Genomic DNA, 12,943 nt, shown 5'->3' on the forward strand with positions numbered 1-12,943 from the left:
CCGCTCTCTCCGGCGGCCAGAGCCGGAGCGCCGGGCCGGGCCGCCCCCCTCCAGGTGCCGCCCCAAGCACAAGCTTGGTGGGCTGGTGCCTGGAGCCGGCCCTGCCTCTCTCCTTGTCCTCAACTGAGGAATCACCGGCGGGAGCACTGAGGCTCTAACCCTCTTGTTCAGCACCACTCCAACAAGCTCCCTCTCCCCCTTCAACAACAGTAGGGAAGTCTTGCAAGCATCTATAGCTTTGTCAACTCTTGCAATTCCCCCCGTCCCTGACATGATTTTAGCTGGGGTCGAGCCAGTCTTGGGATGATGCCAGAAGATCTAGCCCTCTAGCGAATTTGAGCCCTCTGGTTGTCAGCCCATTTGTCCTGGGGCAAAAATAACCGATCAGAGCTGCTGCTGGCAGTGCTTGCATGCTCTCTCTGTCTCTTGCTCTTTCTCTGTGTAGGAACAGGAAGCTATTATTATAAGAGAGAAGGGGGGAGGAGGGACCTAAAGAGCCCTGCAGGTCAGGGCAACTCCGCATCTTCCTTCCTGCTCTCCTTCTGTGACCAAATGGACAGGACGTCACCTCTTCTCCCCTTCCTCTCTCCCTGCCTTCAGCCCCCAGTCTGAGAAAGGCAGAGGGATATGAAGAGCCCCTGGAGCTGCCCCACCCGCCAGGATGGAAGAGGGACCAGGGACCTACTACAGCCCCTTCCAGTCGTGTGGAGGGGAGTGAAGAACCTCAGGAGGAGCATCCATGAGGCTGGGGGGCTGAACTAATGGAATTAATGAACTGATAAGGGCTGGGGGGGGGCAAACTGTTGGGGGGCTGGATGGGCTGAACTGAGGGTGGGCTAAACTAATGGGGGTGGTGCAAAATTAATAGCAGGGCAGAGGAGAGGTGTAGGGGTGGGGAGGTGAGAGCTTTTGCAGTGAGGGCCATAATCGCTTTGCTCAATAAATTTGGGACAGTGGGCAGCACCAATTGTCTCATGCACAGAGTGGGGATGGGCAGGGAGGTTCAAAGATCAAAAGACCGATAAAAACGTGGTATAGTCTTTTTTTTAAAAAATACGATTTTGGGGTTCTAACCTGATATTTGATCTCTTGAGGTTGGCAATACTGTATTTAATAGTCTAACAGAGCTATTGGACTGTTACAGGGCGAGCTGTGCCCTGCTATTGCTGCCGTCAGGCGGCCCTCACTCTACCAGGTCCTGGGGCTTGGAATTGGACCAGTAAATGGGGCCTCCCCTCCCACACAAAGCCACTGTGAAAAGGCTCAACTAGAAGCATGATGATTCCCAAGGATGCGAACCTCTCACAGTCTGCTCGGGGAAATTGTGTGAACTCTGGAGGTGCCTGGTCTCTAAAAGACAACCTTTCATAAGGCAGCAGTTAGTTTTGTAAATGAGCAAGTGATGTAAAAACAAGGATTTAAAACCTTTCTCTTTTGCCTTCCCCCCCTAAGGGAGTGTTTGTTGGAGCTTTTCTCCCACACTTCGGCTATGTCTACACTACAAATTACTCCAGCTAACTTACATTGGTCAGGGGTATGAATAATCCCCACCCCTGAACAATGTAAGTTATATCAACCTATGCACCGGTGAGAATACCACTCTGCCGGTGGAAGAACTTCTCCCAGTGACATAGTTGCCATCTCTTGCAGAGGCAAGAGTTATTAAGCTGATGGGAGAGCTCTCTCCGGTTGGCTTAGAGCATTTCACCAGAAGCGCTACTGGTGCAGCTGCGCCGCTGTAGCATAGACATAGTCTTAGCCTCTCTCTGTACTCTGATATTTCTGTGAAGCTCTCTCTCAGTCATCCAAATAAGGATTGTACCTGTCTGGTTTTTAGCCCACGTATCTTCGCTCTGCCAGGGAAAGGAGCTCAGATTCCACATTTCTTGGGAAATAGCTCTGTGATCACTTTGTTTTAATCCTTAGTGCTTTTCTGGAAAGGTTGGGTATTCATAGAGCAGGGATGGGCAAATGTTTTGGCTCGAGGGCCACATCTGGGTGGGGAAATTGCATGCAGGGCCATGAATGTAAGGCTGGGGCAGGGGGTTGGGGTGTGGGAGGGAATGCGGGGTGTGGCAGGGGATTTGGGTGTGGGGTGCAGGAGGGGTTCATGGTGCGGGCTCCAGCCTGGTGCTGCTCACCTGTAGTGGCTCTGGGGTGGCAGCAGGGCTAAGGCAGGCTCCCTGCCTGCCCTGGCCCCATGCGCTCCCGGAAGCAGCTGGCACCATGTCCCTGCAGCCCCTGCGGGCACCTCCCCCAAAGCTCCCATTGGCCACGGTTCCCCCGTTCCCAGCCAATGGGAGTTGTGGGGGGCGGTGCCTGCAGGTGAGGGCAGCGCATGGAGTCCTCTGCCCCCCCAACCCGCCCAGGGGCAGCATGGACATGGTGCCAGCTGCTTCTGGAAGCGGCGCAGGGCCAGGGCAGGCAGGGAGCCTGCCTTAGCCCCGCTGTGCCACGGGGCTGGCAATCCCACAAGCTGGATCTGGCCCACAGGCTGTAGTTTGCCCACCCCTGTCCTAGAGCCATAAAGATATGTGAAGTAGATCTGCCAAACCTAACCGGCTCATCTCACTCCCATTCAAATTGCTAAGACCATAAAGCTTCAAAGTTGCTACAGGCAAGATGTTAAAGTCTTGTACTCGCTGGCATTTTAGGCATCTGGGAAGCCATTCACAGATGGGAATCAATGATCCCTCTCCACAGTCCCTAATTATGTTCTGTGAAGAGACTGTCTCTGCCTCATCTGAGAAAGATTTGCAAAGTAAGTTTCTGTTCCTCTGCAGCAGCATCCTTTGGTAGGAAGGTGCAATTATACCGAGTATCTTACTTTGGGGACCACATTCTATTCAGTTTATATATATGGTTTATATATCACTGTAAGCCAGGGATTGTATGCAACTCTGGGGGCAGGGGGTTTCCACAGCTCCTCCAAGGTCTAAAAACAGTGGGGGATGATTAAAGAGGCTGTAACCCACCTCCCCCCTGAGAGGTACAACCCCTTGGGGAGGTTTGCATGTACTGGTTCAAACTGGGTTTTCCAGAGACCAACAGATAAAGAAAAGGCTTTTGGTATAAAATGGCTGAGTTTAGACTAACAAAGGCCTTTTGATTCAGCAAATGGACAGGACCCTCTGCCCAAGGGAGGGCTGCAACCCTTGTGAAAGGATGTTGCCTTACTGGACCCCATAAAACCGATGGGAGACCGCTGGTAAGCTTTTAGCATGTGCGTAGAAACTTTTATTCCTTTTATACGTTTTCTCTGTAATGCTTGTACCCTAAGAATAAATGTGTTTTGCTTTCTGAAGGCTGGTTGGTAACTGGTATACACTGTTGTAGCCTCTGGAGAAAGTTTAACCACAGGCACTAGACCCTAGTCAGGCCTCCTGGGGAAGTCACAGTGAAGTGCAGACGAAATGCAAGGCTAAACCTCCAGTCTGGAGAGAGAGAGACATGGGTCTCCACTTGAGTGAGCTGACAGCTAGGAAGCCTGAAACCTTTATGTGGATGCCCTCGAGGAAGGCCAGGAGGGGGATCAAATGTGCTAGATGTTACTGGCTTATTTCGCAAATAATTTTTTCAATTACTAAGCTTTTGCTTTATATGGGGGGAATTTCATCTTGCTCATATTATTCTACTATTATCATTAAAATTCTGCTTTATCCTTCTCCGTCCCTACTCGGGGGAATCGCTTCTCACTACTTCCTATTTGTGATGAGTGAGGAGAGATGCTGTGCAGCAGAATGAGAAATTTCTTACCTGTTGATAATTTACTTTCTTCTGGCAGTTTCTTTCCTCCTTCAACCCACTGATAGTCTGGTAATGACCCAGAATACAATTTATAACAATTGGAATTTTTTCTCTTGAACATATAATTGCCTTAAGGTTTGCCAATATAACTTCAAATTTTTATCTTAATGCTAACAGATGTTTGCTGGAGTGTTTCTACAGTTTTGGAAGAACTTGTCTGGTGGCCTTGATTGAAGGACGGGGTTTAGTCCAGAGCCTCAAGCACTAATATTGACCATCTCCACGTTCCACAGGAGAGCCATTAATTATGAATGAGGGAAAAAATCAGCTAAGACATTTCTCATTCTGGCACTGAGGAAGACTTTTCTTGCAGGGCTGCAAAGGAATCTATTTGTCTCCTACCAACCCCGATTTTTGGGCAAAATTATGCAATTGATACATACCAACAATGTGTGAGACCAATGGGCCCCAAACTTTTTACATTACACTCCCCCCTTACCTCTGTCCATGCCCCCTGCCCCCCACAGGAGCTGGGGCTGGGAATGGGACCACGGTAAAGGCCAGAGCTGTAGCTGGGAGCGGGGCCTTGGTCAGGGGCCGAAGCCACAGACGGGATCCAGGGGCCAAGGCTAGGGGTGGGGTCTGGGATGGGAGCAAAGCCATGGCCGGGTTGGGGCTAGGGGCAGGGCTGTAGCTGGGAGTGGAGCCATGGCCAGGTTGGGGCCACCAGCTGAGGCCATAGCCAGGTGTGGAGCTGCGGCCGGGCCGGGCCGGGAGCCAGGGGCCAATGCTGGGATCACACCTAGGGGTGAGGCTGGGAGCGGAGCTGGGGCCAGAACAGGCCCCAGCCACACCCTCCCAAGCGTTCCTCCGTGCCCCCCTAAGGGGGTACGCCCCCCAGTTTGGGGACCACTGTGCTGGACACTACATATAGATGTGAAGACAAGCTTCTGACCAAAAGAGTTTAGAATCTGAATGGTAGTGGGAAGCAGTGAAAGCAGTATGATTAAATAAGGAATTTAGCATGTAGCTAAGAAGATCTGTGAGTTTTGTTGTTTTTTTAAATTGGAATCTTGAAGAGAAATAGTTGTTGAGGGGGAATAAATGGTTTTGTTTTTGTTTTGTAGAGATCTCTGTTGCATTGACCATCAATACAGTGAAAAGCTGTGGAAATGTTCCATTTCTAACCTAACGTGCACCTTGGGTTGCTCATGAATGATTAGGCCCTGAATGCTGTTTATGCAATAATTATTTTAGCCATCAATAAAGTACAGCCAGCTTTGGGGTAAAACCATTTAACAGTGCACAGCAACACTACACTCAATTATTTGTCTGAAATTGGAGATACCACCATGTCCAATTGAAACTACAGAAGGAATTTGGCCAGGACACTAAGGCTAGTGATCTTGTTCTTACAAAAGATGCTATTGGATCATTAATGGCCAGGGACTCTTGGTTTTACTTATCACCCAAGCACCAGTTTATGTCACTGTTCCCTAAAGTAAATCCTGTTTTGATGTTGACTTGGTACTGACCTAGAAGATATAGGTACTGAATTGACACCACCTCTTTCTACAGCGCTTGACTTTTCATTGGAAGTTTCCTAAGTATTGATCAGACTGGATCTGTTTAACTTCTGATTGGTCAGGCTCACAGCCTGAGATGGTATGACCAATGCCAAGAGATCTGCTTTTTATAACTGCCATGTTCACAAAAGCTTTGATATATTGTATGTACTAAGATTTATTTACCAAAAACAGTGCTTTTAAAATGGTAGAATGATTCCCACCCAATACCATTTGCTCAGCAGAAATATTCTACCTTGAGGCAGTAGGAAGTGTGTGAAGTTCTCATTTCAGGGCATCCACTGGTTTGCTAATAGGGTGTGATCTGTATAGGTGCTAAATATTTGATCATGATTGTGCTGTATTGCCATCTTCAAGTTACATTACTTTATTATTAATTCATTTATTACTATAGCACCTACCAGCCCTACTCATTGATCAGTACCCTATTGGGCTAGGCACTGTGCCTCAAAGTGCTTACAGTCTAGGGGTAATTGTGGGATCATTGCTGTATGAGCATAAATAGAATAATAGATAGCCATGTACAACAAGCTGTTATTCCATTGATAATTAAATTCTATTACATACCCACAACCAGGCTGGCATTTTTATATTGGCAATGCTTTAAAGAGCATTTAATCTGGATAGAATTTAAATTATAATGTGAAGAAAATAAATCTAGAATAAAAGTTGTAAACAGCCCACCAGTTAAGTTAAAAAACGAAATCCTATTGATTCTAACAATGGCCGTTTGAACCATTCTAACCATCCTGGCTGTTTGAAAATTGTCTACTTTATGGAGTCTATTCCTGTAGCTCAGCTGTCCATCAAAAATCTGTTTTTTTTTCATGGATATTTAGATCCTTTGTATAATAAGATTCCTGACTGACAGACAAGTTGTCGACATGGACATGACTCATCACCTATCTACATAACCAATGTTTTGTTTTCTTTGACAGCTGAACAATTATAAAATTCCATTTATAGTTCACAAGATAATCTCAAATCCATTGTCAGATCTTTACTCAATGGTATTAGCTATAGTTTAATAAAATAATTTTTTCCATTGTCTATTTCCAAACTCTTTATAATGCTTAATTTACAGATTTTAAGGAGATTTGAACAGTTGAACATGCTATGTCTTGAGTTAGCAAATACAGCATATTTATAATTAAGGTGCACATTTTGAGGGCTTTCCAGACTCATTTACTTGTCTTGCTTGAATGCTGCTGCTTCAGAAAATAAATGATTAATTACTAATTCTTCAAAGTTCACAACTTCCATTTTACTTCCTAACTATAATTAATAATGATGAGTAATCATCATATAATCAGATTTAACTGCTTCAGAAGAAACTTTCCATAAGGTACAGTAGTTGCACATAAATACTGGATTTTGCTGACTCTTGGGGAATGCAAAATGAATGGAAGAAAACTGACTACAATCAACTTTTGTTAAAAAAAAATCTATTGTTGAAGAGATTTGGAGCCGCTAGAGGACAGTGATGCAGATTATCACCTCTAAATTCCCACTCACTATCTAAGACTTTGCTGTGCTTTACTGCAGTTAGTACATAATTTGTGTTTAAGAAAAATTATTTAGCACAAGAATTTCCTTAGAAACGTCCTTAAAACTGATCCTATGAAATATGGATTTTTGGTCATACAGTGGAAAACTTACACCAAGTGCAAAAGAAGGGAGGAAAGACGCAGGGGGGACAGTCAATATGTCCAAAGCAACTTTTTACATATTTTTTTACATTGAAATCAGAAACTTAGAATCAGTTTTCCAGGGTTTGCACCATAAAACTGATTCTCACAGTTTTACTTAGTCAAAAACAGAAATTATACCATGTAGCCTGTGTCTCAATTCAAAACTAATGAATATGTCCCTAACATCAAATACAATAACCTACTTGTGAACAATATTCTGGCCAAGAATTAGTTACACACATTTGGCAAATAATTTCAAATAATGTTTAAATTTGAGAATAATGTATGTTGCTCATAGACAGATCACAAACAACCTCCCCCCCTAATTTTTTAGGATAATTACAATACTAATTATTTGCTCAGTGGCAGTGCCTCATAAATACAGCATGAGAGGCTCCTGGGCAAAGGTAAGCAGAACTAGTGGCAGGAGCTTGGGTGCCAGGAGCCAAAGCCCGGGGGTCATGGCCAGTGCCAGAGTCAAGATGAGGGCCAAAGCTGGAGTCAGAGTCGGGAGTCAAGCTGTCTTGGGGTGCTCCACTCACCACTTGTCTGGTGCCTCCTCTTGGTCATTCCCTGGGCACTTGTAGGTGATCCCCTTCTGTAACCACCCAAATCCTTTGTCCCATTTTGCACCTCCCCCCACTCCAGCCGAACTCACCACGGTTAGTGGTTTGGCCATGCTGCGTGCTTGCCAAGGAAAAGTGAGAAAGAGCTGTATGTAACTTTTATGATTCAAAACTGCCTGATACACTCCATGGGCTTATATATGATCAAGGAGCCAATTGGGGATCACTATGGTAACTGTCTGTGAGATCAGTGAAGGTGGAACTTCCTGTGGAATGCAATTTCTGTGGATTGTGGGCCGCAGGGGGTGCCCACATTACAGCTGCTGCCAGCTGGGAATGTTGGCTGCCTGGTAGCCCTGCAGGCCTGGACTCAAGTCCTGCCAATCCTTACATCTGCAACGTTTTCAGCATAAATGGGCTTTGCTTTTTAGCTATAGGTAATGTCATTATATCACAAGGTAATTAGCTTATATTTAACTTGGAGAGACTAGTTTTCTTCTCTAGACCTTAAGAAGAGCTCTGTGAAGCTCGAAAGCTTGTCCTTTTTACCAACAGCAGTTGGTCCAATAAAATATATTACCTCACCTACCTTGACTCTCTCATATCCTGGGACCAACATGCCTACAACAACACTAGATACACATGTATAATTAAAGGCTCAAACTTTGTTTCCTCCTGTCTGCCAGTGATGCCAGCCTTGAGACACTGTTTTAATAAGCCACTGGCTTTTTGAAAGAATTGATATATGGAAATATAGAACAATATTAAGGATAAATAACAAATCCATACTTCCTCTAGGAAACAGAAGACCTGAAACTGAGATTTAAAAAGCAATGGACAAAACAAAACTTTATAATACCCAGAAGCACAATTTAAGGGAAGTTTCTCTGTAAAATCGGACAGGGAGTTAGAGGCTCAAGATAATGAAAATAAAGGTTTTACCTCCTTCCTTGAAAGGAAGAGCAGAGATAATTGCTTATTTCAAAAAATTGAGTTATGGGGACAGATAAGTTAAGAAGTGTAGAGGTGAGTGACATTTGAAATTATCAGAAGATTCAAAGTTCCACCCTAGAATGCTAAAGGGGGCAGAGAATGAACAAGCTTTGGCAAATATTTTTAGAAGCTTACCTCTTAAGGAGATGGATCGGCCACATCAGATCACCAAAACAATCTGAAATATAAATTTAACAAGTGGCTTCCCACTCTCCACTCCTTCAAAATTTGCCACTTTATTTCCCAGTTAGCTCTGCCTGTCTGCTATATTCAAGAAAAAAATGGTGTTTAATTCATAAATGAGACTCCAGAAAATTCCACACGTATTCTAACTTATAAAACACTCCAGTAAGACCCATCATGTCATAGTAGTATTCCTACAAAGCTTTTATAACCATATAAATGTGTGTATTTTCATGTTGTTGGGGTCCACTAGGCATAGCTACCAGGTAACTCAGGAGAGTGGAAGGCCAAAAGTGCCGATGAAGCTCTTTTGCTCTGGGTGTGTGAACCACAGTGACTCCATCTTGTGAACTCTCACCTACTTCTATGCTAACTGTTTACATGCTCTGAAGTAGGCTGAAGCAGAAATGTAATGTCAGCTTTTTAACAGATGGCTGCAGTTTCACTCACACTAGCAGAAATAATAGAGATAAGAAGCGGGGTAGTTAGTTTGCAGGCATCTAATCCAAGGTCGCAAAGACTGAGAAAGTTTTCTCACAAGCTTATGTAGAGCTTATTGTAACAGTTGTCTGGAAGGGAGGGGTAAGGGGGAACAGCCAGACAAAGAGATGTATGCAAACAGTTTGGAGTATAAAAGGTAAAAGTTGTTTGTATTTGTTGCACTGGATTTGAGACATGCTGGTCTCCTAGTGCCATTTCAGAGCTCTGAAATAAACTTGGCTTGCTTTCTCCCCTCGGTGTCTTTATTGGTGCCAAGCACACCGGGCAACGGACCATTGTTGTCCCCTCGAGCCCTTTAGGGCGGGCAACAATGTGATTGTTAATCATGGAATTGTACAAAATATTGAAAAACAGAATTCTGTAACTAACAATAGAGAAGCCTGAATACAAACTCTTCAGCTCCATCCTACTTCTGCTTACCCACATCATATGGGTTACTTTGTATAGATTTAGATGGAAAATGCCAGAAATTTTTTTTAGAGGGACAAGGTGAATGAGGTAATATCTCTTCTTGGACCAACTTCTATTGGTAAAAGAAACAAGCTTTTGATCAAAACAGAGCTGTTCTTTGGTGTAGCTCAAAAGCGTAACTTTTTCACCACCAGAAGTTGGTCCAATAAAAGATATTACCGCATCCACCTTTTCTCTCTCATATCCTAGGACCAACAGGCTGCAACAATACTGCAAACAGAAATTCTCTCCGTAGTAAAGAACTGTCAACTTTAGTTGCTCACCATTAGTGCTGGCCTGCCCACTCTGAAAAGAACCTTGCTGAGGTCATCTGCAGTTTAAATACTTTTTTAGTATCAAGTAATAGCTTGATTCCATCAGAAGCCACCCTCCATAGTTTCTGAATAGAGCCTGTAAGATGGTGTCTCCCACAAACTGGAGGATCCCAAGTGAGCTTTGAATGCTCTGGAAATCACACAGGAATACCCTGCTCCTTTGGATGCAATAAAGCTCTGGTTTCTTGCCTCTATGATCCATTCTCTTACAATTGTTGAAGTTCACTGCTTCATATTTGCTCACTCTAGAAGCCAAGCATCTAGCGCCGCAGCCAGCATCCCTCTACCCTGGAGCAGAAGGGCTATTGCCAGTGTTAGTTGGAGCAGCTCCCCATAGAATATCAGTGTAATAATCAACAAGTACATTTGGCAATCTGGTTTTGGAAATGACTAAAGGAAAACTGTGCCTCTCTACTCTGTTAGGGTTCTTTGAGCAAGTCAGCAAACTAGCAGATAAAGAGAAAATATTTGACATAATTTAGACTTTCAAAAGACCTTGAACACAAAAGGCTATTAAGGAAATTAAATTGTGAGGTGAGAGGTAAAACTCTGTCTCTGGTTACAAGTAGGGCTATTGATCAATCGCAGTTAACTCAGGTGATTAACTCAAAAAGATTAACTGATTTATAAATGAATTGCAATTCATCGCACTGTTGAACAATAGAATACCAATTGAAATGTATTAAATATTTTGGATGTTTTTCTACATTTTCAAATATATTGATTTCTATTACAACACAGAATACCAAGTGTACAGTGCTCACTTTATATTATTATTTTTATTACAAATATTTGCACTGTAAAACTGATAAACAAAAGAAATAGTATTTTTCAATTCACCTCATACAAGTACTGTAGTGCAATCTCTTTATCGTGAAAGTGTAATTTACAAATGTAGATTTTTTTTTGTTACATAACAAAAACAAAACAATGTAAAACTTTAGAGCCTACAAGTCCACTCAGTCCTACTTCTTGTTCAGCCAATTCTTAAGAAAAACAAGTGTGTTTATATTTACGGGAGATACTGCTGCCTGCTTTTTATTTACAATATCACCTGAAAGTGAGAACAGGCATCCGCATGGCACTTTTGTAGCCAGTGTTACAAGGTATTTATGTGCCAGATATGCTAAACATTCATATGCCCCTTCATGCTTCAGCTACCATTCCAGAGGACATACTTCCATGCTGATGATGCTTGTTAAAAAAATAATGTGTTAATTAAATTTGTGAGTGACCTTGAGGGAGAATTGTATGTCTCCTGTTCTGTTTTACCTGCATTCTGCCATATATTTCATGTTATAGCAGTCTTGGATGATGACCCAACACATGTACATTTTAAGAACATTTTCACGGCAGATTTGACAAAACACAATGAAGGTACCAATGTGAGATTTCTGAGGCTAGATACAGAACTTGTCCAAAGGTTTAAGAATCTGAAGTGCCTTCCAAAATCTGAAAGGATGAGGTGTGGAGCACGCTTTCAGAAGTCTTAAAAGATCAACGCTCTGATGTGGAAACTACAGAACCCAAACCACCAAAAAAGAAAATTAACCTTCTGCTGGTGGCATCTGACTCAGATAATGAAAATGAACAGGCGTCGGTCTGCTCTGGTTTGGATCGTTATCGTGCAGAACCCGTCATCACGCATATATTCTGGAATAGTGGTTGAAGCATGAAGGGACATATGAAGCTTTAGTGCATCTGACATGTAAATATCTTGTGATGCCGGCTACAACAGTGCCATGAGAACGCCTGTTCTCACTTTCAGGTGACATTATAAACTAGACATGGGCAGCATTATCTCCTGCAAATTATAACCAAACTTGTTTGTCTGAGCGATTGGCAGAAGTAGGACTGAGTGGACTTGTAGGTTCTAAAGTCTTACATTGTTTTATTTTTCAATGCAGTTATTTTTTGTGCATAATTCTACATTTGTAAGTTCAACTTTCATTATAAAGAGATTTCACTACAGTACTTGTATTAAGTGAATTGAAATATATTATTTCTTTTGGTTTTTACAGTGCAAATATTTGTAATCAAAAATACATTTTGTATTCTGTGTTGTAATTGAAATCAATATATTTGAAAACGTAGAAACATCCAAAGATATTTAAATAAATGGTATTTTATTATTGCTTATCAGCGTGATTCATTGCAATTAATTTTTTTAATTGCTTGACAGCCCTAGTTAGAAGCTAACTAAGAGGCAGAAAACAAAGAGAGAATAAGTGGTCAGTTTTTAACATGACAGAAGATTAATAAAGGGATGCCTCAAGATTCTGTATCAGAATCAGTGTTTAATATCTTCATTAATAATTTGGAAAAGAGAATGAACAGTAAGGTGGCAAAATTTGCAAACATCATAGGAACTTTAAAGAATCTTAACCAAGTTAGGTGAATAGGCTGCACAATGGTACATGAAACTCAGTGTTGGAAAATGCTCATGTTACAGGAGTTGTAACAGTTATGTGTTTCAAAGGAGTTGAAATCAAGGCCTCACCTGTGCCTAATTTTCCTTGCATATTTATAGCCCAGAGATCAAGTTGCTGAGACAGAGCAAGACCTACTGGTAAGGGAGAGAAGCTTCCTATTGCCAGGGGTGTGGAGACAGAGCCCTGACGAACGGTGGGTTGGAAAAGCCCTTCTAGGACTGACGTAGTTTTCTGTGGAGAGGGAGCTGGGAACAGAGATCGGCTGATGAGGCCTGAGGAAGGGCTTGTAGGAGACTGCCTCCTAAGATGTGGCCATGGGAAGCAATGAAACAGTAGTTTGGGGATTAGGGCAAAAAACTGTTCCATGGTTAAGGGTCCCAGAGCCAGATTCCTAGTAAAGTGAGGGGCATGAGCCAACTCTGATAACTAGAGGTGCTGTTAGACTAACAGAAGTATTGG

The sequence above is a fragment of the Trachemys scripta genome, chromosome 6 (assembly GCF_013100865.1).
Source record: "Trachemys scripta elegans isolate TJP31775 chromosome 6, CAS_Tse_1.0, whole genome shotgun sequence".
NCBI classification, from domain to species: domain Eukaryota; kingdom Metazoa; phylum Chordata; order Testudines; family Emydidae; genus Trachemys; species Trachemys scripta.